Source organism: Meles meles, chromosome 6 (genome assembly GCF_922984935.1).
Source record: "Meles meles chromosome 6, mMelMel3.1 paternal haplotype, whole genome shotgun sequence".
Taxonomy (NCBI): Eukaryota; Metazoa; Chordata; class Mammalia; order Carnivora; family Mustelidae; genus Meles; species Meles meles.
In genome coordinates this window covers 143,608,980-143,634,609 of record NC_060071.1, presented here as the reverse complement: position 1 = coordinate 143,634,609, position 25,630 = coordinate 143,608,980, and the positions used below count along the sequence as shown (strand labels likewise).

Genomic DNA, 25,630 nt, shown 5'->3' with positions numbered 1-25,630 from the left:
AGCACTAGACTCTACAACCCTGTCCACATTTCACAGCACTATGACACTATATTACCATTAATTGCATAATATGTCACACTCCTTTGACATTTTTTGTGAGAATCTGGAAGTTAAGGACCCTGTCTAACCCTGGTATCCCAAGTCTAACATGAAGTTGTCACTTTGTGAGAAACCACCAGATTTTTCTTTTTTTTTAAAGATTTTATTTATTTATTTGACAGATAGAGATCACAAGTAGGGAGAGAGGCAGGCAGAGAGAGAGAGGAGGAAGCAGGCTCCCTGCCAAGCAGAGAGCTCGATGCGGGGCTCGATCCCAGAACCCTGGGATCATGACCTGAGTGAAAGGCAGAGGCTTTAACCCACTGAGCCACCCAGGCGCCCCCACCAGATTTTTCTTAAGAATGGACTGAATTAAAGCTATACTCCAGGTCTATCTACTGTGAAACCTAGAACCAACTTCTCCAGGTCTTTTTTCCTCACCTGTAAAATTACTTCGATTAAAGTCTAAGCCAGGAGTTTTACCCACTGATTTGTAGAGAAAGAAGCATGGTTCATTTTAGAACCAGTATGAACTATAAAGGATCTATTCCAATAATCAGGAGATGTACATTTTCCAGTCTAAGGTATTCCACAATTCTGTAGGTTGCCAAGGGAAGCTGTTGCCAAGAGAATGCAAAAGGCCTGAAAACTTTCTTAACCCTCTCTCTTACTACAGAAAGAATGAATGATCCCTTAAGAAAATGAAAAAAAAAAACAAAGGAAAGAAAACCAAGGCAAAGGAATATTTCTAGTGGCAAATAAATCAAACTGAACGTTAAAAGGCTAACAAACTCAATAATAATAAAACAACTCAATTTAAAAATGGGCAAAGGAGGGCGCCTGGGTGGCTCAGTGGGTTAAGCCGCTGCCTTAGGCTCAGGTCATGATCTCAGGGTCCTGGGATTGAGCCCTGCATCGGGCTCTCTGCTCAGCAGGGAGCCTGCTTCCCTCTCTCTCTCTCTCTCTGCTGCCTCTCTATCTACTTGTGATCTCTCTCTGTCAAATGATTAAATAAAATCTTTAAAAAAAAAAAAAAAAACGGGCAAAGGATTTAAACAGACATTTCTCCAGAACAGATGTACAAATGGCCAACAGCACACAAAAAGGGGCTGGACAATGGTAGTTATTAGGGAAATGAAAACCAAAACTACAGTGAGATACCACTTCACACTCACAAAGATTCTAACCAAAAGAGACAATACAACAAGCACTGGTGAGGATATGGAGATATCTGAACCCACCTACAGTGCTACTGGAAGGGTATAATGGTGCAGCTGACTTTGGATAACAATCCGGCAGTTCTTTCAAAGATGTTAAACATAGAGTTATCTCATGACACGGCATGTCTACTGGTAGGCACATCACTTAAAGGAAATAAAAACATACATCCACAAAAAACTGTACATAAATGTTCATAACAGTATTATTCATAATAGTCAAAACCCGGGTACAACTCCGATGCCCTTGGGCGGATGAATGAATAAACCAACGTGCTCTACCCATACAATGGGCTATTGCCCAGCAATAAAAAATGAAGCACTGACACCTGCTACAACACGGATGCGCCGCGAAAACACTACACGAAGTGAAAGAAGCCAGTTACAAAAGACCCTATATTTTACAACTCCAATTATGCAAGATTTCCAAAATAGGCATTACAGAGACAAAAGCAGACTAATAGTTTCCTAGGGCTGTGGGGGGTGAGGAGAGAATGGAGTGACTGCTAATGGGTAGGAGGTTTCTTTTAAGGTTGATGAAAATATTGTACAATTAGATTATGACGATAGTTGCAGTCCTGGGGAGATGCTAAGAACCACTGAACAATACTCCTTAAATGAGTGAATCGTAGGTTATGTGAACTAATCTCAATAAAGGTGTTTAAAGAAGTTAATGAGAAGAACAATGCAGTATCAAGGATAACAAAGGAAGGAACAAGATATCTATACTGGAGTTACACTGTTTTGTAGAAACAAAACTTTACCTTCTGAAAGAGGGGTAGAAGTTACCCCAAAGCAGGCCCCTAAGAACACAAAGGAACCAGCAAATGATAGATTTCCTGTTCTGTCATCCAGGTGGTTCCTGACTACTCTACTTAGGACACAATTATAGTGTATAAACCTGACATTCAAAGGCACTCCACTTTCCAGAAGCACATATACAAGATGCTCCGGAAGGGAGACTGTTGAGATTAAAACTCACCAGTCACAAATGACTTCTGATGATTCATGAAACTCTACACCATATCTGTGACTCTTAGAAGTTCAAGTAGAAACCGAAATAAGGGACAAGCATAAGGAATAGTATATGCAAAAGACTTCCAAAAATTGAACTTGTGTCCTGAACCATGGCTTACTAAAACAGAATAATGAGTTCCTGGCAGGAGACAAAAAAATACCAAGAAGATCAGAAGACCATGTCTGGGCAGTGACTTGCCAACATGATCAAAAAGCTGTGTTTCATCAGTAGCTTAGATGATGATCTAAATGGCATACTCATCACTACTGGCAATAGCAGAAAGCTGGGAGTTACCAGGAACACATCAGATAGAATTCAGATCTAAGAAGAGTCTAACAAGCCTAAATAAAACTGTAGAACTACACAGAATGATCTAATAAACCAGAGTCAGAACATGTTTCTTTCAAATCCTTCCTTTTACAGATGAAGCTAAGGCTAGAAGGGTTTAATAATAAGCCAGAGTTCAGAAGGTGCATGAAAGGTAGGTTAAGGCTAGAAATATAGGAACCCTAATTCCCAGCTGTGTCCACCTGACCCAATGCTACCGGCTACTACTTGTATGGTTAAATACACAGGGGGAGGAAGGTAGAGAGGATCCTGACCTCCCTAACTCATAACACGCAAAAATCAATTCCTGGAGACTCAGACCTAAATATGAAAGGTAAAATAATAAAGCCAGGAGAAGATAACATTAAAAAAAATCTTCGGAGCCCCGGTGTGGCTTGGTCGTTAAGCCTCTGCCTTTGGCTAAGGTGATGATCCTGGGGTCCTGGGATCGAGGCCCACATCAGGCCCCCTGCTCGGCAGAAAGCCTGCTTCTCCCTCTCCCATTCCCCCTGCTTGTGTACCCTCTCTCACTGTGTCTCTCTCTGTCAAATAAATAAATAAAATCTTATTAAAAAAAATTTTCATGACTGTTGGGTAGCAAAAGTAAACAGGTCACAAAAAGCACTAACCACAAAGAAAAGACTGGTAAGATGGAACTGATTAAAATTTAGAATTTTAGTTCATCAAAAGACACATTACAAGAGTGACACGGCATGCCACAGGATGGGAAGAGATTTTTTACAATTCATGGATTCGACACAGAATTTATATCCAGAACATACGCAAACTCCAATAGTTCAATAAGAAAATGATAACCCAACTTATCTAAAATGGGCAAAAGACTTGAACAGTCACTCTGCAGCACAGAATAACCAAAAGAGTAACAAGTATATGAAAAGGTGCTCAAAACGCCTATCAAGGAAATGCCAATTAAAATCACACTGATTTTAAAACCAAGGAATGGTTTAAAAAAGTTCTAAATGTTTAAATGACAGTACCAGGTAGAGGCAAGATGCGCAGCAACTAGATCCCACATACATTACCAGCAGGAGTATAAACTGGTAAAACCGCTTCGGAAAACTGTCAGCAGTATATATTCATCAAAGCTGAAGATACATACACACTCTGGTCAATAACTCACTCTCACATACCCAACTAAAATGAATATATATGTGAACCAAAAGATAAGAGTAAGAATTATTAAGACAGCATTATCCATAACTGCTCCAAAGTAGTCATTACTCAAATTCATCTGCAAAACGGTGGATAAACTGTAGTATATAATTTGTGATGACTTTTAGAAATGGCCACAATTTCGGACACCTCTCCCAGAAAGACAGGAGGTCTATGTTCCCTCCTCTTGAATCCAGGCAGGCTTGTATCTCTTTCAACCAATAGTACAGCAGAGTGACATTCTATGACTTTCAAGGATAAGTCACTTTCAGGAAGCTTCCTCTGGGAACCCAGCCGACATGCTGTGAAAACCCAAGGCCTAGTGGAGAATTCTATGTGCAGCTGTTGTGGTCAACAATCCCACATGACCCTTGTCTTTGAGACTCCCCAGCCAAGATACCATGCATGTCAGTGAAGGAGCCTCTAACCAATTCTAGACCGCAACTACCGCAGAGCATGGACAAGCTATGCCCACCAAATTCCTAGCCCACAGAATCCGTGAGCCAACACAACGGCTGCTGTTTCACCCCGCTAAGTTTGGAGTGGTACGTTATGCAGTAATCAAAAACCAAAACTAATGACTGTGCAGTAAAAGATAACCAGAACAGCAGAGCTATAAAACAACAAACTACACACAGCAAAGATGAACCTCAGACACGGCGCTGCATGAAAGAAGCTTGGTAAAAATGACTATATACAGTAAGATTTCACATAGCGGGCAAAACTGAGCTATAGTTATAGAAGTCAGACTATCAGTTACCTTGGGAGGGAGCAATTACTGGAAAGAGGCACAACAGGGGCATGTGGAGTGCTAGAGGAGTGAGCGTCTTGCTCCGGGCGGCGGTGATTTTAGTATGTTCACTTTGTTTAAAAAAAAAAAAAGTCACTGAGCTAGGTCCTTAATATTTGTGCTTTTTCCAGTATGCATATTATACTCCAGGGGGAAAAAACTTCTTTTTAATCAGTGGAACTTGGTAACTCAAATAGATGCAAGAGTGTGAAGAAGAAATGAAGAATGATCTAATTTTCCAGGTATGACTGACCAGGTAAAGCCGGTAACTGAACAGTTAAATGATAGGGCAAATACCAATGGGCAGAGAAAGCAGACCGCATCCTATTCATTTTGTATTCAAGTATCTATCACTGTACTTCACACAGTCAGTCCAGCCTCCAAGACACTCCTCTCATTTTCATCCTACCTTCTGCCCACCTCTCCCCTTGGTAGCCTCTTTTCCTTCCTTTCTCCCAGGTGCCTCTTAATATCAGGATCCCCAGGCTTCCATCTTAATCCCCTTTTCCATCTCCATGCGCAAATGCACACACATGCAAACACAAAGGCCCTGCTCCTGTATTTTCAATCTCAGTTGATGGCATCATCACCTACTTCCTTTAAAAAAAAAACTTCCAAGTCAACCAAGAATTAATACTGTAGTTAGCTAAATCCACTTAAAAAAAAAAAATTTAACAGGATACACATAAGCTCCAGTGTTGGAACCCAAAACTAATGCCTGAGAATAGGCTGAAGATACGACTTAGATATATCTACTCAACATCATCCAAGCTCAATGTATGATGTGGTCATCAAAGCTATTATATAGCTGATAATAAGAACACAGCACGTAGAAGAAAGGTATTATTCTTCCCTACGCTAATACAAATTTAGAGAAATGCTATGTCCAAAACAAGAGATGCGACTCTATTTTTACTATCAAACCAGCTCCAGAGTACTGCATTCAATCCTAAGCACTCAGTCTAAAAATGGAATTAATCAAAGGAAAGCCACCAATGGGGTGAAATGACACAAAAACATGCTTTGTAAGGAACAGCTAATGAACTAGAGATGTCTCAGCTCAAGAAGACTGAGAAAACCTGATGACCATCTTCAAGTATTTGAAAAGACATTACGCAGAACAGAGACGCCACTTGTTCTAAGTGTCTCCAAAAGACAGAATTGGGTAGCAGAAATCAGAAAGAAGACTTCCACTCAATATAAGAAAAAGCTTGCTAACTTGATTAAAAACAGGATAGTATGGGACACCTGGGTGGTTCAGTCAGTTGGGCGTATGCCTTCAGCTCAGGTCATGATCCAGGAGTCGCGGGATCCGGTTCTGTGTTGGCTTCTCCCCCTCGGGGGGAGTCTTCTTCTCCCTCTGACCCTTTCCCCCTCTTGTACTTTCTCCCTCTCTCTCGCTCTCTCTCAAATAAATAAATAAAACCTTCAAAAAACAAAACAAAAAATAGGATAGGCTGTCTCTAGAGCAGGGATTCTCAACCTGGGATGATTCTGTCCCCATGGCAAGGGGATACTGCTAAACAGCCCACAGTTCAGAGAACCCCTTGCCCCAACTAGGAATGACCCGCCTAAAATGTCACTAGTGCCATGGGAGAAAAACCTGCTCTAGAGGTAGTGAGTTCCCTGTCATTGGAAGCGTTCCATTATAGACCAATCTACTAATATCCAATACATGACTTTCAAAAATGGTGGGAGATAAGCTGAAAAAAAGATTTCCTGTTTCCAAGAATTCTCCAGAGAAAAATTCCCTCAGGTATGTTAAAGCAACGATGCGGCAGTGATGATGAACGCTGAACACACACTGTGGGCCGGACGCTACACCAGGTAATTCACATACACGTCTCACAGTTCATGATCACAGCCAGGCTGAAGCAGGTATTATTTTACCTTGATTTGATGGTAAAATCAGGTGGCCCTGATGTCATACAGGGGTTAACATTCGAGCCCAGATCTACCTGACTTCAATCATATACCTTGCTGTCCAAAGCACAAATATTAAATGACATTCAAAGCTTTTGTTCTCTAGAAAATGAATGAACAGCACATATTCTAGAAGTATAGGGACTGAACAGGTTTGTACTCACTGCAAACCTAGCTGGCCAGAAGAAAGAGAAAGGATTATTTGTAGTAGTCCTGTGATGAAGGAGAGAACAATTATCCTGATTGTCCCCAATTGCCTACTTCCGTAAGAGCCAAGAAGCTCTTATAGACCCATGGAATCTCAGTCAGAAGCTGAAATTAATGATGACATCCCTTTATCCATAGGCGTGAAAGCTCAGGATGGACAGACGTTTGAATATCCCCGACTGGGAATCCTGCCCTTAACAAATACACTAGACGCGGATACATGGTTTCTTGGCTGCCTCTACGCCCGCCCATCTGTCAGGATGGCAGTGTGCCTGCTCACATGTTGGTCAAACTGTCACTAGGGCATAGGTGCCAAGCAATGATAGTTTTAAATGGGCAGCTTGCGTAGCACTGTAAGAGCTTGCTCTTCTGCAGAAAAGGAAAAAAAGAAAAAAATTTCCGTGACAATACTGAAGGGCTGCAATCACAAATGAAATATTCTTGGTCAATTTCAACATTTCAATGGGAAAAAGATCTAGACTGGTAGAAAAGAATCAGACTAAAGAAATTAAATCAAACAGGAAAGGTGCCCTGAAGACAAGCGGTTGCACCAAAGCTTTTCACACTGCCAATCTTTCATTAACACACGTCACAGTGATCTCTTAGGCAGTAAATTCTTGCTCAAGAAGTCATCATTGTTTTAGAAAATGGGATGACATGCTTTTCCATGTTCTAAGTAAAAAAAGCAGAAATGCACTGATATTTGGCAGTCTGCCTGAGATTAAGTTCTATTTGTTGGGTGATTATTTTTTAAATGACAGAAGTCCAATCAATATCCAAGATAATCTTTTAAATGCAAGAAAGAAAGCAGAAACCAAAAGAGATTCCCACAGATGAATGGCGGGGGGGAGTATAATTTGTTTAGAGAAAGAAATCAAGAAAGGAAACGGGTGCTAAGAACAAAAACTGAGTAATCTAGGTCACAAATTAACAAATGAGGACTCATGGCCTGTCCCTGTCACATCCTCCTGACTAAAGGAAAACGTTCCCGAAGTACAGGGAGGCTCCTATTCTGACCTTAAGGATCTGTCAGGTTGCTTTTATGAAGTATCTAATGTTTTTATCATCTGGAAATTCTTCCAGATTCTGACCTAAAACTCATCCTGATGCTGCAATTTGAAACACGTGTCCTTGTTTAGCCTTCAGTAATTTAGAAGGACTGCCGGCCCTCATTCTCTGTAGAGCTCTTCATATACAAGCGGCCGGACACACTGACCAAATAACCCAAGTCTCCTCTCTGCCTGATGAAATAAAGGCAGTGCCATTAGCTCTCCTCATCGGACCAACTTTTTAACTCTTTGTTTTCACCATTTCAGTTGCTCACCTTGAGGACTCTCAGGTTGATAAGAAATGTCAACCATGTCAACAATGAGTCAATAGAAACTACTCTTCCTCCCACGTGTACTGAAATGTACTGAAAGTAGCACTAATTTGAAAGTCTGGAAGTGCAGCAGAGTTCTGTTTGCCAAAGACAGTGGCAAAAGTCTGAAATCTACGAGGATTCTTTCAGAAAATACTAGGGACTTCATACTCTGACATTACACCACTTTTCGAGCTTTCCAGTAGACAGCTGTGACACAAAGCACTAAGCCAAGGGCCATGGTTATACCTTGTTCTTCCTTGTGAACCTGTTATCGCCACATAGGGTCTACAATAACCTCTATGCATGCCATTTCCGCTGTACGGTTTTCCTCTCAAGAACCTCTCAAGAACCCGCAGGATCAAATGAAACCAGTTAGCAACACTATAATCTAGCCAACAGTTACATTCCTGAACAACTATCCATTTCCCTCCTCCCCTTTACTTGCCTGCTCCATAAAACAGTCAGTTCCTATTTTTTCTAGGACTTGTCTTTGCTCATGCTATTCTCTAGAACGTTTTCCCACTCCTCTCAAATCTGTACATACTTATTTAAGACTCAAGCCATGCCATACGTACAAAAATCTGTATTCATTCTCATACTTCACTGCACACTCACTCCCTATCTTCACTTTGGTATGAAGTTTACTGTGCATGGCCAATTGATTTTTTTTCATAAAGGTAAAATATGATTCAATGGGGCAAGGGTAGTCTTTTCAACTAATGGTTTTGAAACAGTTGGACATCCACAGACAAAAGGAAAAGAAAAAGACTAAAGACCTAAACTTCATATCCTGTGCAAAAATTAACCCAAAATGGATTACAGATCTAAATGTAAGACATCAAATTCCAAGTATCTTTCTGACCTAGGATTAGATAAAAGAGTTCTGACACAAGCATGATGCCAAAAACACAATTCATATATCGATAAGTTGGACTTCACCAATTAAAATCTTTTGGACTACAAAAGACAGTATTAATAGAGGAAAATACAAGCCACAGACTGAGAGAATATATTTACAAATCATTTATCTAGCAAAGCACTCGTATTCAGAATATACAATATACAAAGGACACTCTAAAATCAACAATAAGGGGCGCCTGGGTGGCTCAATGGGTTAAGCCTCTGCCTTCAGCTCAGGTCATGATCTCAGGATGGGGTCCCACATCAGGCTCTCTGCTCAGCAGGGAGCCTGCTTCCTCCTCTCTCTCTGCCTGCCTCTCTGCCTACTATCTCTCTCGGTGTGTCAAATAAATAAAATCTTTTTTAAATAAATAAATAAATAAAATCAACAGTAAGAAAACAAACAATCTAATCACAAAATGGGCAAAATATACGAACAGACGAGTCACCAAAAAAGACAGACATACCAAAAAAGATAGATGTTCAACATCATTAGCCACTAGGAAATGCAAATTAAAGCCTCGATGCGATACTACTGCACACCTATCATCGTGGCTAACATAAAAAATACTGCCAACCCCAAATGCTGGCGAGAATGTGACAAAACTGCATCTCTCATAGAGTGATGATAGGACTGTAAAATGGTACAGCTATAGTGGAGACGTTTGGCAGTTTCTTAAGTTAAACACTCACTTACCCCACAACCCAACATTCGTACTCCCAGGCATTTATCCTAGAAGAATAAAAACTTACATTCACACTAAAACCTGTACATGAATACACACTTCCAATTATGGAATGAGTGAGTCCCGGGAAGGCACAATGTAAGGAATATAGTTAATAATGTAACAGCGATGCATCCTGACAGATGGTAGCTATACAGGTGGTGCAGGCAGCGGAATCCATAATGTGTCCAGTAACTTTTGTACACCTGAAACTAATGTAACGTTCTGTCAATTATACTCCAATAAATCAGGGGGGTGGGGAACAAACCCTGAACTTGAGTGTTCATAGCAGCTTTATCTGTAATTGCCAAAAACCAGAAACAATCCACAGCTCCTTCAGTGGGTTAACAGTTAAATGAAATGTGATTGAGCCATACACTGGACACACACAGTACTATTAGCAAAACCAGAAAACTGACATTGATACAGTATTAGTAATTAAACTACTTACTCGAATTTCAGGGTTTTTTTTGTTTTTTTTTGTTTTTTTTAAAGATTTTATTTATTTATTTGACAGAGAGATCACAAGTAGGCAGAGAGGCAGGTAGAGAGAGAGGAGGAAGCAGGCTCTCCGCAGAGCAGAGAGCCCGATGCGGGGCTCAATCCCAGGACCCTGAGATCATGACCTGAGCCAAAGGCAGTGGCTTAATCCACTAAGCCACCCAGGCGCCCCCAAATTTCAGTTTTTACATTCTTTTTCTGAGTGTATGTATAGTCCTAGGACAGTTCATCATGTGTAAAGACTTTTGTAACCATCACAACAATCAGAATACAGAACTGTTACTACGTAGAAACTCCTCGGTGCTACCTCTTCAGAGTTAAAACACCACCCCGCCAGCCTCAACCCCACAGACAATGATTTGTTCTCCATTTCTACAATTTTATCACTTCAAGAATACTATATAAACAGGGGCGCCCGGGTGGCTCATGGGTTAAGCCTCTGCCTTTGGCTCAGGTCATGATCTCAGGGTCCTGGGATCAAGCCCCGCATCAGGCTCTCTGCTCAGTGGGGAGTCTGCTTCCCCCTCTCTCTGCCTGCCTCTCTGCCTACTTGTGATCTGTCTGTCAAATAAATAAATAAAATCCTTAGCAAACTCAACACCCAAAGAACAAACAATCCAATCAAGAAATGGGCAGAGGACATGAACAGACATTTCTGCAAAGAAGACATCCAGATGGCCAACAGACACATGAAAAAGTGCTCCACGTCACTCGGCATCAGGAAAATACACATCAAAACCACAATGAGATATCACCTCACACCAGTCAGAATGGCTAAAATTAACAAGTCAGGAAATGACAGATGCTGGAGAGGATGCGGAGAAAGGGGAACCCTCCTCCACTGTTGGTGGGAATGCAAGCTGGTGCAACCACTCTGGAAAACAGCATGGAGGTTCCTCAAAATGTTGAAAATAGAACTACCCTATGACCCAGCAATTGCACTACTGGGTATTTACCCTAAAGATACAAACATAGTCATCCGAAGGGGCACGTGTACCCGAATGTTTATAGCAGCAATGTCTACAATAGCCAGACTATGGAAAGAACCTAGATGTCCATCAACAGATGAATGGATCAAGAAGATGTGGTATATATACACAATGGAATACTATGCAGCCATCAAAAGAAATGAAATCTTGCCATTTGCGACGACGTGGATGGAACTAGAGCGTATCATGCTTAGTGAAATAAGCCAATCGGAGAAAGACAACTATCATATGATCTCCCTGATATGAGGACATGGAGAAGCAACATGGGGGGGTAGGGGGATAGGAGAAGAATAAATGAAACAAGATGGGATTGGGAGGGAGACAAACCATAAATGACTCTTAATCTCACAAAACAAACTGGGGGTTGCTGGGGGGAGGTGGGATTGGGAGAGGGGGAGGGGGCTATGGACATTGGGGAGGGGAGGCGAACCATAAGAGACTATGGACTCTGAAAAACAACCTGAGGGTTTTGAAGGGTCAGGGGTGGGAGGTTGGGGGAACAGGTGGTGGGTAATAGGGAGGGCACGTTTTGCATGGAGCACTGGGTGTTGTGCAAAAACAATGAATACTGTTATGCTGAAAAAAATAAATAAAATGGGAAAAAATAAATAAATAAAGGGATAGAACGCCTGTGTGGCTCAGTGGGTTAAAGCCTCTGCCTTCAGCTTAGGTCATGAGCCCAGGGTCCTGGAATAGAGCCACGCGTCGGGCTCTCTCCTCAGCAAGGAACCTGCTTCCTCCTCTCTCTCTCCGCCTGCCTCTCTGACTACTTGTAATCTCTATTAAATAAATAAATAAAATCTTTTTAAAAATAAATAAATAAAGGGAAAAAAAATAAAAAAAATAAAATCTTTTTAAAAAAATTTTTTTAAAAAGAATACTATATAAACAAAATGATACAGTCACACACCTTTCTGAGATTGGCTTTTGTCACTCGGTAGTACAATGCCTGTTAAGCTCCACCCAAACTGTTACATGTCGACAATATTGTTCCTTTTTTTATTATGAGTGGGTGTTCCATTATATGGCTAGACCACATTTTATTTAACCATTTATCCACTGAAGGACAAGTGGAGTTGTTTTTGAGTTCTGGCTATTATTTGAAAAGCTGCTATGAACATTCATGTACAGGTCTTCATGTGAAAAAGTTTTCATTTTTCTAGGATAATACTCAAGAATGCAATTGTTAAGTGTAGGTTTAGCTTCTTAAGAAACTGCCAAACTCATTTCCAGAGCAGCTATACCATTTTACATTCCTACCAGCAGCATGAAAGGTAATGTAAATTTGCAAAGTCACAGTTTCTAAAATACTTTCTAAAGGCCTGAAAAACCAGGAAGACTAAGCCTCTAAAGTGTCATAACCTGAGCTTAGTTTGTAAAAAATGAATTTTGAAAACTTTTATCTTGATTCCCAAATAACAGACTTTTCCTTACTACCTCTCACCAAAAAATTTATACTTAGATATAATCCCTTTGTTGCTAGCTAGCTCTGTCGCCATATTATACAGTAAACTGCAATAAGAAGTGAAAAAAAGGCAATATTGCCAATAGAAACAGTACAAGTTTGCTTCTATGTCTTCCAGACATAGCTTTTGAAGACTGAAGGTTTAACAGCACTTTCCAACTCTTAGTATTGTGAAATGTGTTCACAATGCATTTATACATAGTATCATCAAACAATGGCACTTGTTCAGCTGTTACTTGGTTAAGACACTTGGAGAAAAAGCAATTAATCTGAAATAAAGCTATAGTTATCTTAGCTGTAAAATTTCCAACTTCATGATTTTTTCAAATTTTAAATATAATTGACAAAGATGGATAATGGAATCTCTTTTGGGTTCTTAAAACGAGGAGCTAGCTGCGGAGCAGACATCCACGTGCAAACGGCAGCAAGACAGCCAGCCTGCAAAGAGATGAGATAAATGCACAGAAAGAACTCTAACTTCCCCTGAAAGAGTGGGAGATTGGGGGGGAGGGTGCTGCTGTCCTTATTCCTAATGACTTTCTGGTTCTTCAGTCCTTTGTGGGACCAACTAGATAGTGGGGTCCTAAGACAAATGTGCCTTTCCAATAAAATATATTATCTCTTTAAAAGGTAGAGGTTGGAACACTCATAAATCTCCCAATTAAGAACCCTGCAATTTAATTATATGACTCCACCTACTACATCATCCCACTGGTAAATATCTTGGTATGTGCGTATGTTTAATATTCCTCCTAAATATCAGCCAGTGTGAACAGTGTCGATCTTACTTTAATCCTAGAGTACTGGTTCCCATCCAATGCGCCAGAAACCCATGGAGAGACAGGAATTATTGCAAAGAATCATCAAAATCCATGTATCTACATGAAGACTAAAGAAACGATATGATTCACACTGTATTTTCCCAAGTTGACAAAGAGGCTGATGGAGAATGCTACTGTAAGTAGTTTTTCTGTCATTAGTATTTACTGATGAATATTAAAAATCTGACTTACTGGGAGGGAAGCACACATCTCATCCCTCTCTAGGCTCTCTAGAGAGCGTTCCTTTTTGAAGGAAGGGTAGTAGAGGCGCCTGGGTGGCTCAGTCATTAAGCATCTGCCTTTGGCTCAGGTCATGATTCCCGGGTCCTTAGATGAGTCCCGCATGGAGTCCCATAACAAGCGAGCGCCGCACTGGACTCCCTGCTTGACGGGAAGCCTGCTTCTCCCTCTCCCACTCCCTCTGCTTGTGTTTCCTCTCTCACTGGTCCCCCTGTCAAGTAAATAAATAAATAATCTTTAAAAAAGAAAAAAAAAGAATAGTAGTAGACTATGCTTGGTTTGAGTGCAGAGATGAAAGACGACACTGGGAGAGGTGGGGCAGAAGGAACTGGGAAAGTGAATGAAAGTACTTAAAAACAGCAACCTCAGTGCTAGGTAAACAGCATTCAGGAACCAAGCTGGGAAAAAATTAAAGGGCCTGGCCTTTTTCTCATATTTACAGTGCCAAGTAAGAACATATTCACAGGCGTTTCAGTCAAGGGGCCAAACGTATTCTAGATTACAAACACATCCTAGCTAAGTGCTTTGTCAAGATTGTCGGTTTTCTAAACTAATATTATATCCTTATTAAAAATTCCATATTTTCTAAATTTATTAATAAGAATGTAGTTTTTAAAATGTGTCCTAAACATATAACTTCTTGCGTGCTATACTAGACAACTGAAATGAAAAAATGACCTCTATTAGCTTAAAACAAACAACAATAAAGTGTTTAAACACAGCTCTCCAACAGCAAGAAGAGACTCTTCCTAGCCCAGTTCCCAACATACAGTAAGCAGGCATGGGATGTCTGGTGAATCAATGAGTCCATTTCCGCTCACTCTGAAAAATAACCTTGGCAAGCATGGAAAATATCCTACAACTCCAAAAACTACCCTCCAGTCCTATTCAGTTATCAATCCATTCTCATAACCCAAGAAGACCAATTTGCATGAAAGCCTCACCCACACACACAGAGGCAGCCCTTAACTCCCATTAGGTTCACTGCCTGATACATAGTGTTATCAGCATTTGCACATTTGCATAAATTCAGGACTCACCCTTCATTTGATATAAGGTAAATTTTAAAGCTTCCAGTAAGTTTTACTTTTAAAATCAAAAATCCTTTCAAAATTGTATTTTTCAATTCAAAATTCTATTCATAGTACCCTGTTATCTTATTACGGATGACTTTAAGGCAAACATACACAGTTGTCAAAATAAAAATCGTATTTTTTTCTTTTGTAGACATTTAGGCATTCATTTATATATTCATTATTTCACATTAGTTCTCAAATACCAAAAAAAAAAAAAAAAGTGGCCTATTTAAGAAATTTTAGGGTCTGTCAACATTTGGAATGTACTGCTGGTTTTATTTATACACTTGCTTCCTGGAATAGAATTTAGCCTAAGCTTTCCATAGAACCATTTCCTGGGCACTTAGTAACTTATTCTATGCCAGGTTCTATGCTTGACACATTACTCCATTATCCCATTTGTTTAACAAATACCCTCTCATAATTTTTGCAGTACTAAACAAGAAGCCACTACACTATAAACCTGCTATCTGTACCAGATACTAGCACTAAATTTACAGTGATACTTCACACAAGTTTTTTGTTATTAAATTCAAGTTGTTCTACTGTATTAAAACAGAATCGGATCAGCCATGTTTGAGATGCACAGAGAATAACCATCTGTGATCGCTTCAGCAGAGAAAGCTATTATTAGGTGACTACTTAAGTTACATTCCTTCTATGGGTAGATGAGCATAACCTTATCTATCCAGAAATTTAATTCCGATTACTACACGCCACTTTGAACAGCATAATCTAAATAAAATGATTACATAAAGAAGCCTAGCTTTCCTCTGAAACTGCTTTAAAATTGTAGATTAAATTCTCCCCAAAGAGATGTTCGGCATATGGTAAAAAGGTGTCTTGATTCTGAACTCCGAAAAATAAATCATGACATTGTTTTCCCCTCTTGTGAGTTCAGACTCAACAGACAAGCAATTCGGGGAGGGAGGGAGGGGAGGAGGGAGGAGGGAGGGAAGGAAGGAGGGGGGAGTCGGGGAGAGAGGATGGATGGGTGGATTAATGAGGCTCTTCAACAGTTCCCTAAAACCGCCTCTCCAACAGCAAAACTGCTATTTCCAAGTTGTGGCAAGAAAAGGAGCTGGGGGAAGGAAAGGAAGAGTCGATACAAAGAAAAACGAAAATGAGTGACTTGACAAAAAAGAAGTCCAAAAAAATGGAAGGCCTCAAGAGGAACCTAGTGACTGCCTCTCTCTCTACCTCTCAGCCCAACGACTCTGGTACTGTCCGTGGAATTTAACTACACCTAAGCACTCTGAGTCTAGAACCAAAAACTTACTCCGGCGGTAGGAAAAACTATGTGATGCCCTCGGAGGCTGCCCCGTGTCAGCCAGGGCAGGAGAAGGCGTACGAAGTCCCTTAGAATGTAAACGACCCCGGGAGCTCCACGCCGGCACCATGCCCTCCAGGCAAGCTCTTACCCGGCCTCCCCGGACGTTGACAGGGTGCTAAGGAGACAGTCTCCCACCGTAAGGGTCCCGGGCCTGGAACGCTATCCTCAGGGGAACAGGCTCCTTCTCCCCTCTCAGTTCTCAGGTCAAACCTCACCTCCTCTGTGATGCCCTTCCTCACCCCCATCCCTCTGGCCTCCAACCGCCTGTCCTGGTTTCAAAGGAGATTTCAGGATCTGCAAACCGTAGCGTTTGCTTCTATTCGGTGCTTCCCCTCCCGAATGTGAACTTCATGATGCCAGAGGGACCTCCTCGGTCCTTGCTGGGCCCTGGTCCCCGGCCCTGAGACTGGGCCCCGAGTGCCCAGGACTCGAGGCAGGTCTCAGAGCGCGAGAGCGAGCAAACAGGCGGGGAGGAGTTGGGGGGGGGGGGGGGCCTGGCAGGTGCAGGAAGCCGGGGCCGCCGCTGGGCCTGAGGGAAGCGGCAGGAAGGGACGCCCGCGCGGCGCCGCCCGAGGTCACGGACGCCCGGACGCCCCGCGCCGGCCCAGCCCCCGGCCGCCGCTCCGCGGCCCCCGCTCGGCGCCCGCGCTCTCGAAACCCGCCGCCCGCGGCCTCCCTACCCCGAGCCGGAGATGCGTCGCCTTCTGCACTGTACGAACTTCCCGCCGCTTTCGCCGACTTGCAATTCCACTGCGGCGTCGGCCCCGTCACACCCTGCAGTATGGAGCCTTCCCATTGGCTGAGGGCGAGCGGGAGAGGCGGGGCAGCCGCGGAGGGGGGCGGAGCCCGCGCCAGCCCGTGCCGCCTCCGCATGCAGGCCGGGAGTTGTGGGCCGGCGCTCCCACTGTATGCTGGGAAATGGAGTCTTTCCCAGGCTCAAGGTGATCCTGGTCCCTCCGCCCGCCTGGGCTTTCGGGAAGTGTGGTTTACTGCTTGTCAGTCAGTCCTGATCAGATACTCTACCCTCCAATGCTGTTGGAACCGATATAAGTATTGCAAGTGTTCGCAGTTGCTTGATTTGTTCAGTAAGTGTATTTGCAAAGGGGTGGATGTAAAAAAAGCCCTATAGTCCTGTGGACTAAGGGTCTCCTCTGCCTACTTGCGCTCGCGTTTTCCCACCTTCTGCTCCAGCACCCTGGAAGGCTCGTCCCCCCACCATCTCCCCAGCTTGGTTCAGTGCACCAGGGCCTGGATCTGGAAGAGAACAGCCCGCAATGCAAATCCTAGCTCTTTCACTTTGTAGCTTTGTGACCTAAGGCAAGTTACTTAACCCCTGTAATTCTTGCTTTCCTGTTTGTCAGGATTAAATTAGATGATCTATAGACAGTATTCTGCACATAGTAGGTGCTCAATGTCTACCTAACCTTCTGTATCATCTCATCTATAATTATGTTATGCCATGGTTTCCTTTATATTTACAATAAATTGTCTAAACCTCCATCAGTCATGCGGCTGTAAGCTCACTGTGGACTGGAACAAAGTTCTAGCTCAAAATCACCAAAGCCATAGGCAGAAGGATATTGGTGAGGAGGTTTGTTAAGGAGTATGGGTATTCCCCCTGGATCCTTGTTGGCAAGACACCTCCAGTTGGCTGGGTCCCTCAGCTGAAGGTCACTGATCCCCGGCCCTCCCCTCCAGCTTACAATGACAGCTCCCTCCCTCTGTGCCTCAGATCTGCAGACAAGCACCACAACTATTCTGAGCCACAAGTTACTGTCCCACCCCTGTGGTTCCCACACCCACACTTTTGTTAATAGTCTCCTTGCAAATAAACCCTCCTCAGATCATCTTATCTCAAACGTGTCCTCTGCTTTCCGTTGAGACCCCAAAGGAAACACATGTACGAGGTGAGCACTCCAATATTTGTCACCAAAGAGGTCTCAAGATCACACATCTCATGAGTGTGGAATTCCCCAGCAAGACAATATGTTCAGAATCCATTGAGAAAATTACACCCTACACACACATGCACACTCACGCACGTGCACTCCTATGCTAAGACTTGGAACAGGATTTATTTGTCACACTGTGACCATGTTCCCCTAACTTCAACACACACACGCAGAAGAACTGTCCCCGCTTCCATGCTGGGTTCACAACTGGCTGGCCTTAAAGCACAGTTAGGCCAGCAACAGTGCCTGGAGTGTTCCAAGGTGAGAACGGAATGTACTTATTCTGGAGCTCATAGTTACGTCACCCGAAGTTGGATGGCTTACTGTTAAATGCTACTCTAGTGCAGCTATGTTCCAAGGCAGTTCCCAACACCTCCAACACCACCCACACATGCTGAGATGTCCTTCCAGTGCAGAGCGTGGCAGGGGAGCAGTCCAAGACGCCGTCATGGAGACAGTGTGTCTGAAATGCTGTAGATGGGGATACACCCCTGGGACATAGGTATCCCAGGGATACACTCCTGGGATATACCTCTATAGATGGGGATACACCCCTGGGACATGCCTGAATTTTTGAGGAGTTGGTAGCTTGGTAACAAGATCAGGATTGCGCAGAAAGTTGACCCATGTGAACTTGCTGTGGCTGGGTTTTAGAACTTCAGAATTGAACTAGACAGGACAGATTCATGAATATAACCCTGCCAGCTATGCAAAAATCATCTACAGTCCAAACAGATGCTTACTGAGCTCTTACTCTGAGCCAGGGTATGAGCTAACCTCTGGGGACTCTAGGGATTCTGTTTTAACTAATGTTTAAGGTGGGATGCCTGGGTGGCTCAGTGGGTTAAGCCTCTGCCTTCAGCTCAGGTCATGATCTTAGGGTCCTCAGATCAAGTCCCGCATCAGGCTCTCTGCTCATCAGGGAGCCTGCTTCCCCCTCTTCTCTCTCTCTGCCTGCTTCTTTGCCTACTTGATATCTCTCTCTGTCCGTGAATAAATAAAAATATTTTTTTAAAAAAACTAATGTTTAAGGAGCCTCTACCACTTGTTAGACACTGTGCTTTTTCACATCCATTATTTCAGTTCTTAAAGAGGGAAAAATATCTCCAAGACTAAATTATTCCAGGTCCCCTGAATCTACTAAGTATTGTTTTCACTGCCTCCTTAGGCACAGCCCCAGTATATATTAGGAAACTTCTAAGAAAGAAATATTTTCAATACAGGAATAGAGATTTGTACAAAAAGCTGTCATAGTCAGTTAATAGGATTCCTGGCTCACAGATCATCATAGATAAAACAGGGTGACCTGTAAGTGGGCTCAGCTCAATGAATAAAAATTTTCCAGCTTCCTAGCAAAGGGAGACCAGCCAAAAATCTATACATGGGATCTTTATTGATTTGCCAGGTAGCCAGGCCCCAGATTGCCCTTTTTTTTATTTCCAGGAGACCTGCCAGCTCTTGTAACCCTGGTACAAAGGCACAGAAAGGTAACAATAGAGCAGGGCACTTTGACGACGAGAGAGAGTGTTGGTATTGGCTAGACCATGGTGGAAAAGGTCTGCAAAGTTTAAACAAATATAGTCACCAAGAGGCAACATTGCCCTGGCGGGCTGCCCAGCAGTCGCTGGTTCTGCTCATGAGTCAGTTCATGAGTCCTGGTCCTTGTTGCTTTCATCCGTAGGATGGGAATAATCACCCTGGGTCAACCAGTTCTCTGCCTTCCCCAGGACTTTGAGAGGGCTTTGATCTACTTGGAACAAACTTGCTGGGGTGTCATTAGTCAGTGTAGGCAACCTAACAACAACCCCAGGGAATATTACCTCCTGGGAGGAGGGGAAAGGGAGAAAAGGGAAGGGTAGAATTTGTATGAGGGTCTTCTGAGTCCCCTGACCCTGGTTTCAATGTCTCCTTTCCTCCCAGGTGCCCAGAGCCATTATTTCCATTTTAGCAAGGACTTTTGAGCATCTACCATGTGCCAGGCACAAGTTTCCTTAAAAAACTTATAATCTAGTGGGAAAGCCAGACATGTCTACAAATTCTAGGAGCCATGAATCTTTATGAGCATGTATTATGTGTGGGAAAACTACCCCCGATAACCCTGAGAGGTGCTTAATATGATCCCCAGTGTCCAGGTGAGGAGACAAAGCCCCAGAGAAATGAACTGATTTGTTCAAGGTCACTGCTGCTGACCAATAGAGCTGTCTGACTCCATCCTGATACCAGTTACAGCTGCTGATACTGGAAAAGGTAATGATGTAAGGACTAACTACTGGTAGCACACAGACTCTGCAGAGAGAACACAGAAAGAAGACAAGTCATCTGCCAAGCTCCATAAACAAGGTGACAGACACTGACCTAGTTACTCTACTGAACTAATCTGGTGAATACCACAGTAGAAACAGGTCCTTTTGGATTTAATGACACAATAATTGATGATTATAGATTATCCCAATGTCAGAAGTGGACAAGGGGGGTTTTAAAGGCCTGGGAAATTGCTTCCTCCTCCTCCTTGTCTTTATCCTGATGATGATGATGATGATGACGACGACGATGGAGGTGGTGGTGATGATGACCGTTTCCATTCATTGTTTTAAGCATTTTCCAGGAATTGTGCTAATACTTTCCCAACCAAATTTCAAGAAATCTTCACGATTGCCCTTGGAGGTTGGTATTACCCCTCCCTCCCCCACTGCTCAGAGAAGGTAAGCAACTGGCTCACGCTCACAGAGCTAGTGAGTGATGCAGTAGACTTTAAGCCAAGGTTTCAACCAACTCAGAAGACTGAATGTTTAACCACCTCCCCTGCAGCACACCAACCGTGCATTATTTCATGGGCTTCTATCTCCTCAGCCAGTTTTCAAGACACCATAGTTATTTGTCTTCCCCAAGTTTTGAGAGATTAATGATACAGGAAAATTTAATGTGTGCACTTCCAAGAACGACTGTGCTGCTTCTCAGTGTCCTGGCTCACCAGCTCTCAGTGGAGGATGCTGGTAGATGCGTTGCTCTCTGCCTACTCGGGAGGAGTGACAAATAGTGTCACTGACATTCAGCATACACTTCTACCATCATCTTCTGCCCCTTCCTACTACAGAGGCTGCAAAGCTAAAACCTGCATTGCCCAGCCCCTTAAGTGTTCAGGACTCGAAATGTGTATTAGGCTCCACCAGGCGAAACTCCTCAAGGTTTGGAGGGCAAAAGTAAGGCATCAACCCAGTCATGGAGTCTTGGGATTTTATGCCACCATGTTCCAATCCCACGTGTCTTATTTCGCAAGTGTCAGAAAGCGGTTGCTCTGGAGGCAGGAGCAGCTTCCTGATCCCAGGATGGCAGCTACAGTTGTGAGTATGTGTAGTAAAGAATTTAACCTTGCTCAAAAGAGCTCTGACCTTCATCCCAGCTTCTGGCAGGTGATCTCAAAGACCTTGAAATGCCACGTTTGATAGGAGTGTCTCTGTTTGCCTGGGAGCCTTGGGTCACCAGATGGTCCAACAATATGATTTAGGGTAGGGCCATGTTGGAAGTACCAACAACACAATTTATGGCAGGTGCCTTGGGTCACACAATATCAGTCAACCTCCAGAGGCTTTAGAGACTGAGATCAGTCATGTGGGCCATCGATCATACTTTGGGGCCGAGCCCCAATAAGAACTCTGGACATTGAGACTTGGGTGTCTGGTGGGCAAAAATATCATCCCATATTGATGCTGGGAAGTCATGCTTTCCTAACCCCACAGGAAGAGGACAACTGATGCTCTACACTTGGAATCCTGGGCCCTGCTCATTCCCTTGGCAATTTTAATCTGTATCCTACCCATGAGTATACCATGAATTGGCTAGAACTCTCACAACTTTATCTAAACTTGCAAGTCCCAATGGCATCCTCCTCGTCCTTCCCCTCTTCAACTGGCAAGGCAGTTCTGCAGAGTTCCAGCTAGTTCTGCTATACCACCCCTTCTGCAATCTTATAAAGCACTGACCTCTTGTATTAAATCCATTTGAGCTGGGACACCTGGGTGGCTCAGTTGGCTAAGCGACTGCCTTCGGCTCAGGTCATGATCTTGGAGTCCCAGGATCGAGTCCAACGTTGGGCTCCCTGCTCAGTGGAGAATCTGCTTCTCCCTCTGACCCCCTTCTCATGCTCTCTCTCTCAAATAAATAAATAAAATCTTTTTTAAAAACCATTTTGTGCTTAAAATACCTTGGATGGTTATTTTGTCCTGTGTTAAACTTTAAGACAGGACAGGAGCTGGCCTTGGTAAAGAGCCTATCGTATCAATTCTAATATGAAGGCTTTTCACTATTTAACATCTCTGAAACCAGGATATGTCTCGCGATCAACGCCAATTGTAATTGGCAGTGATTTCATCTTTTCTTTATCAGTAGCATATAAAATAACGGGGCATGTTATGATTGGCAGGTTTGAATAAATTCCAGGGTATCTGGTGCTTGTTTCATTAGAACGTCTCTCTAGATCATCTCTCCTGTTCACTCCACTTCCCACATTGCACACTGGATTTGACCCTTTCAAACACTCAGGGGCATGAGCTTTCCTCCTTTCTCCCACTCCACACCTTCTGAAAGTGATGACAAATGTCCTTAGAGAAGCAGGGTGGTAATATGATTGCAGCATGGGTTTTGTGATTGAGACAGACCTGAGTCTGGAACCTCCTTCCGCCATTTAATTGCTGTGTGACCTTGTAGATATTATTAACCTCACTGAGCCTCTCTCTTCTCCTAGAACTGCTTGTAGTTGTCAGGATTAAATGAGACAGTGCGAGCCAAATTCATGCCTCCTTGGCCACTCAGTAAAAGTTGCTTTCCTTCTCCTGTTCATCCCTCTCTTACTTCTCTCCTTCTAAACATCCGAAGGTCCACCTCCAGGAACCCCTGCCAGAGGCTGTCATCATTGATTGTAGGAGACTAGCCACAGACTCAAGTCCAGTACCGTACATGTTCCTATCAGCTGCCAGGTTGCAAACTAGGAAAGGAAGGAGTGCTCTTCCAAAACAAAAGTGAATTGTTGCTTTTCTTTTCAACCATCCAATTCTTATTATGTTTTGATTTCAGGGCTGCTCCAAGATTCCGGAACAAAAGACACTATTTGTGAGCATTGTTATGAGACTCAAAGGGGCCCTGAGCAAAACAAAATCATTTTATCACAAAAGAATTGGAGAGACTTGTTTCCCAATGTAGTCGTTGCCCGGAAAATGCATTTTTTCCCATTTTCCGCACATCATCACCGTCGCCACCACCTTGCTTTAACTAAACCCATAGCCTGTCAATTACTCTACAGGCAAATATTTTTCAATAACAGTAAGTGAAAGATGGGGTCCCTGGGAGGCTCAATCAATTGAGAAACCAACTCTTGATTTCGGCTCAGGTCATGATCTCGGGGTCCTGGGATCGAGCCCCGCATGGGGCTCTGTGCTCAGCGGGGAGGCTGCTTGAGATTCTCTCTCTCCTTCTCCCTCTGCTCCTCCCCCACCTGCACACATGCACACACACATGTGCTCGCTCGCTCTCTCTAAAATAAAATAAATAAATCCTTAAAAAAATAACTGAAAGATTTTAGCAGTTACCCTGTGCCAGGCATGGTCCTAAGTACACGATATATACACATCTCATCTGGTCTTGCCAGGAGCTCTGTGAGGTAAGTACCATTATTAACTCATTTTGCAGGCAAGGAAATTGAGTCTTGGAGAAAGAAGTCGGGCCACTTGCCCCAAGTCATATAGCTAGTAAGTGATGGAGGCAGATTTGAACTCAGCTGTACAATGTCAGTGACTATACTTTTCCTGTATGTCAAAGGGAATGTGGGAATCTCACGGTGTAGACTGGCACAGGGCCCCTGACCTTCAGAAATATGGGATCTGGTCATTGAGGTAAATGTCAAGGTCAGCCGCAGGAGAAATCTGAGCGAGCCAGGGCTCTTTGAGAAGACCGAGTACGGTGGACTGGATTTTGTTCATATGAATTCCTTTACTCCTCTTCCCTCCCCCCATTCATCTCTCTGTACCCTGTACCTCAGGTGCAGAAAGTCACAAGGAAGAGAGCCAGAGAACAGAGGCAGCAATTCTCAGCTTTTTAATTTTAAAATTTTAACTTTTGAAACTCATGGCCGAAGCAATATAATTCAGAAAAGATTTGTGAGTTTCAAAAGGTTGGGGTTTTTTTTTTTTAAGATTTTATTTATTCATTTGACAGACAGAGATCACAAGCAGGCAGAGAGGCAGGCAGAGAAAGAGGGGGGAAGCAGGCTCCCTGAGGAGCAGAGAGCCCGATGCGGGGCTCGATCCCAGGACCCTGGGATCATGACCTGAGCCGAAAGCAGAGGCTTTAACCCACTGAGCCACCCAGGTGTCCCAAAAGGTTGGGTTTTTAAGTGTCAAAGGTCAAGGTCTCAGAGATAAGGCCAGAGCACAGGAGAGGTTTCAGCAGACCAACACTGAGGGTGGAGGAGACAGAGAAGGACGAGGGAGGCGCAAGGATGAGGTGCCCAGGCGTCCCTGAGCAGGGCCCTGTGTGTGTCCTGCCCCTTCCCAAGAACAGCCCCAGACAGTGAGTGTGCTAGAACCCCATGTGGGACAAATGTGATGTGCCTCAAGGCATGGGGGCTCACCTTGTCTCCCAAACCCTGGGCTGCTTGTTGGGTCTCGGACACTGCTTCCATGGTGTTCTGGGCTGATTTGGGGGTCCCCCCCAAAAGTTTATATTTGGAAATCCTAACACCTGGCATCTCAGAATATGCCTTTATTTATAGACAGGGTCTTTAAGAGGTGATTAAGTTAAAATAAGGTCATATGGGTGAGCCCTGACCCAGTATGACTGGTGTCCCCTTTTTTCTTAAAGATTTTATTTATTTGAGAGAGAGAGAGCAAGAGCATACACAAGCTGGGGAAACAGCAGAGGGAGGGAGACCTAAACTCCCCGCTTAGCATGGAGCCCAGCATAGGGTTCAATCCCAGGACCCTGGGATCGTGACCTGAGCCAAAGGCAGATGCTTCACCAGCTGAGCCACCCAGGTGCCGCGATTGGTATCATAAGAAGAGGAGGTTAGGACACAGACAAGCAGGGAAGGACAACCACGTGAGGCCACAGGGAGAAGGGGGCCACCTACAAGCCAGGGAAACAGGCGTCAGAAGAAAGCAGTCCTGCCATCACTTAATCTTGGACTTGCAGTGAAAATACATTTCTTCTGTTGATGCCAGTCTGCAGTGCTTTGCTCCAGCAGCTCAAGCAAATGAATACGCTCTGTAACCAAGCCCTCGAGCTGCAGAGCTGGGCGGCCAATCCCGCAGCACCGGGGTACTTCTCCTGCCCGTTCCTGAGGTTCCAGGACCCGGCTCTGGGCTTAGCGCCCTGTCTCTCCTGGGCACCAGCAGGTGCAGCAACCCAGCTGACCCAAGCGCCCATGCTTCTCCTGTTACTCTGTTTAGAAGGAAACTTCTATGAGGCCGAAGGTGTGAACGGAGGGAGAGATGATGGCCCAAGTGTGCTTTCAGATGTAAGCTAGACAAATAGAATTTCGGGAAAATAGCAGAAGGGCTCAGGAATGGAAATGTGTCGTA

General features: G+C 43.6%; 1 protein-coding gene across 3 annotated transcripts in view; it reads right to left on the bottom strand.

Annotated features, from left to right (window-relative positions):
* The window catches only part of VRK1 (VRK serine/threonine kinase 1), a 79,924-nt gene extending 63,033 nt beyond the window's left edge, over positions 1-16,891 (bottom strand). For 2 of the 3 annotated variants that reach the window (XM_046009292.1, XM_046009288.1), the window contains exon 1: positions 16,788-16,865. The gene's annotated coding sequence lies outside the window, so the exon portion shown is untranslated. Of the gene's footprint in view, positions 1-16,787 lie in introns of all 3 variants that reach the window. The other variant, XM_046009290.1, reaches the window with a different exon arrangement.
* Between the last annotated feature and the right edge of the window lie 8,739 nt (positions 16,892-25,630).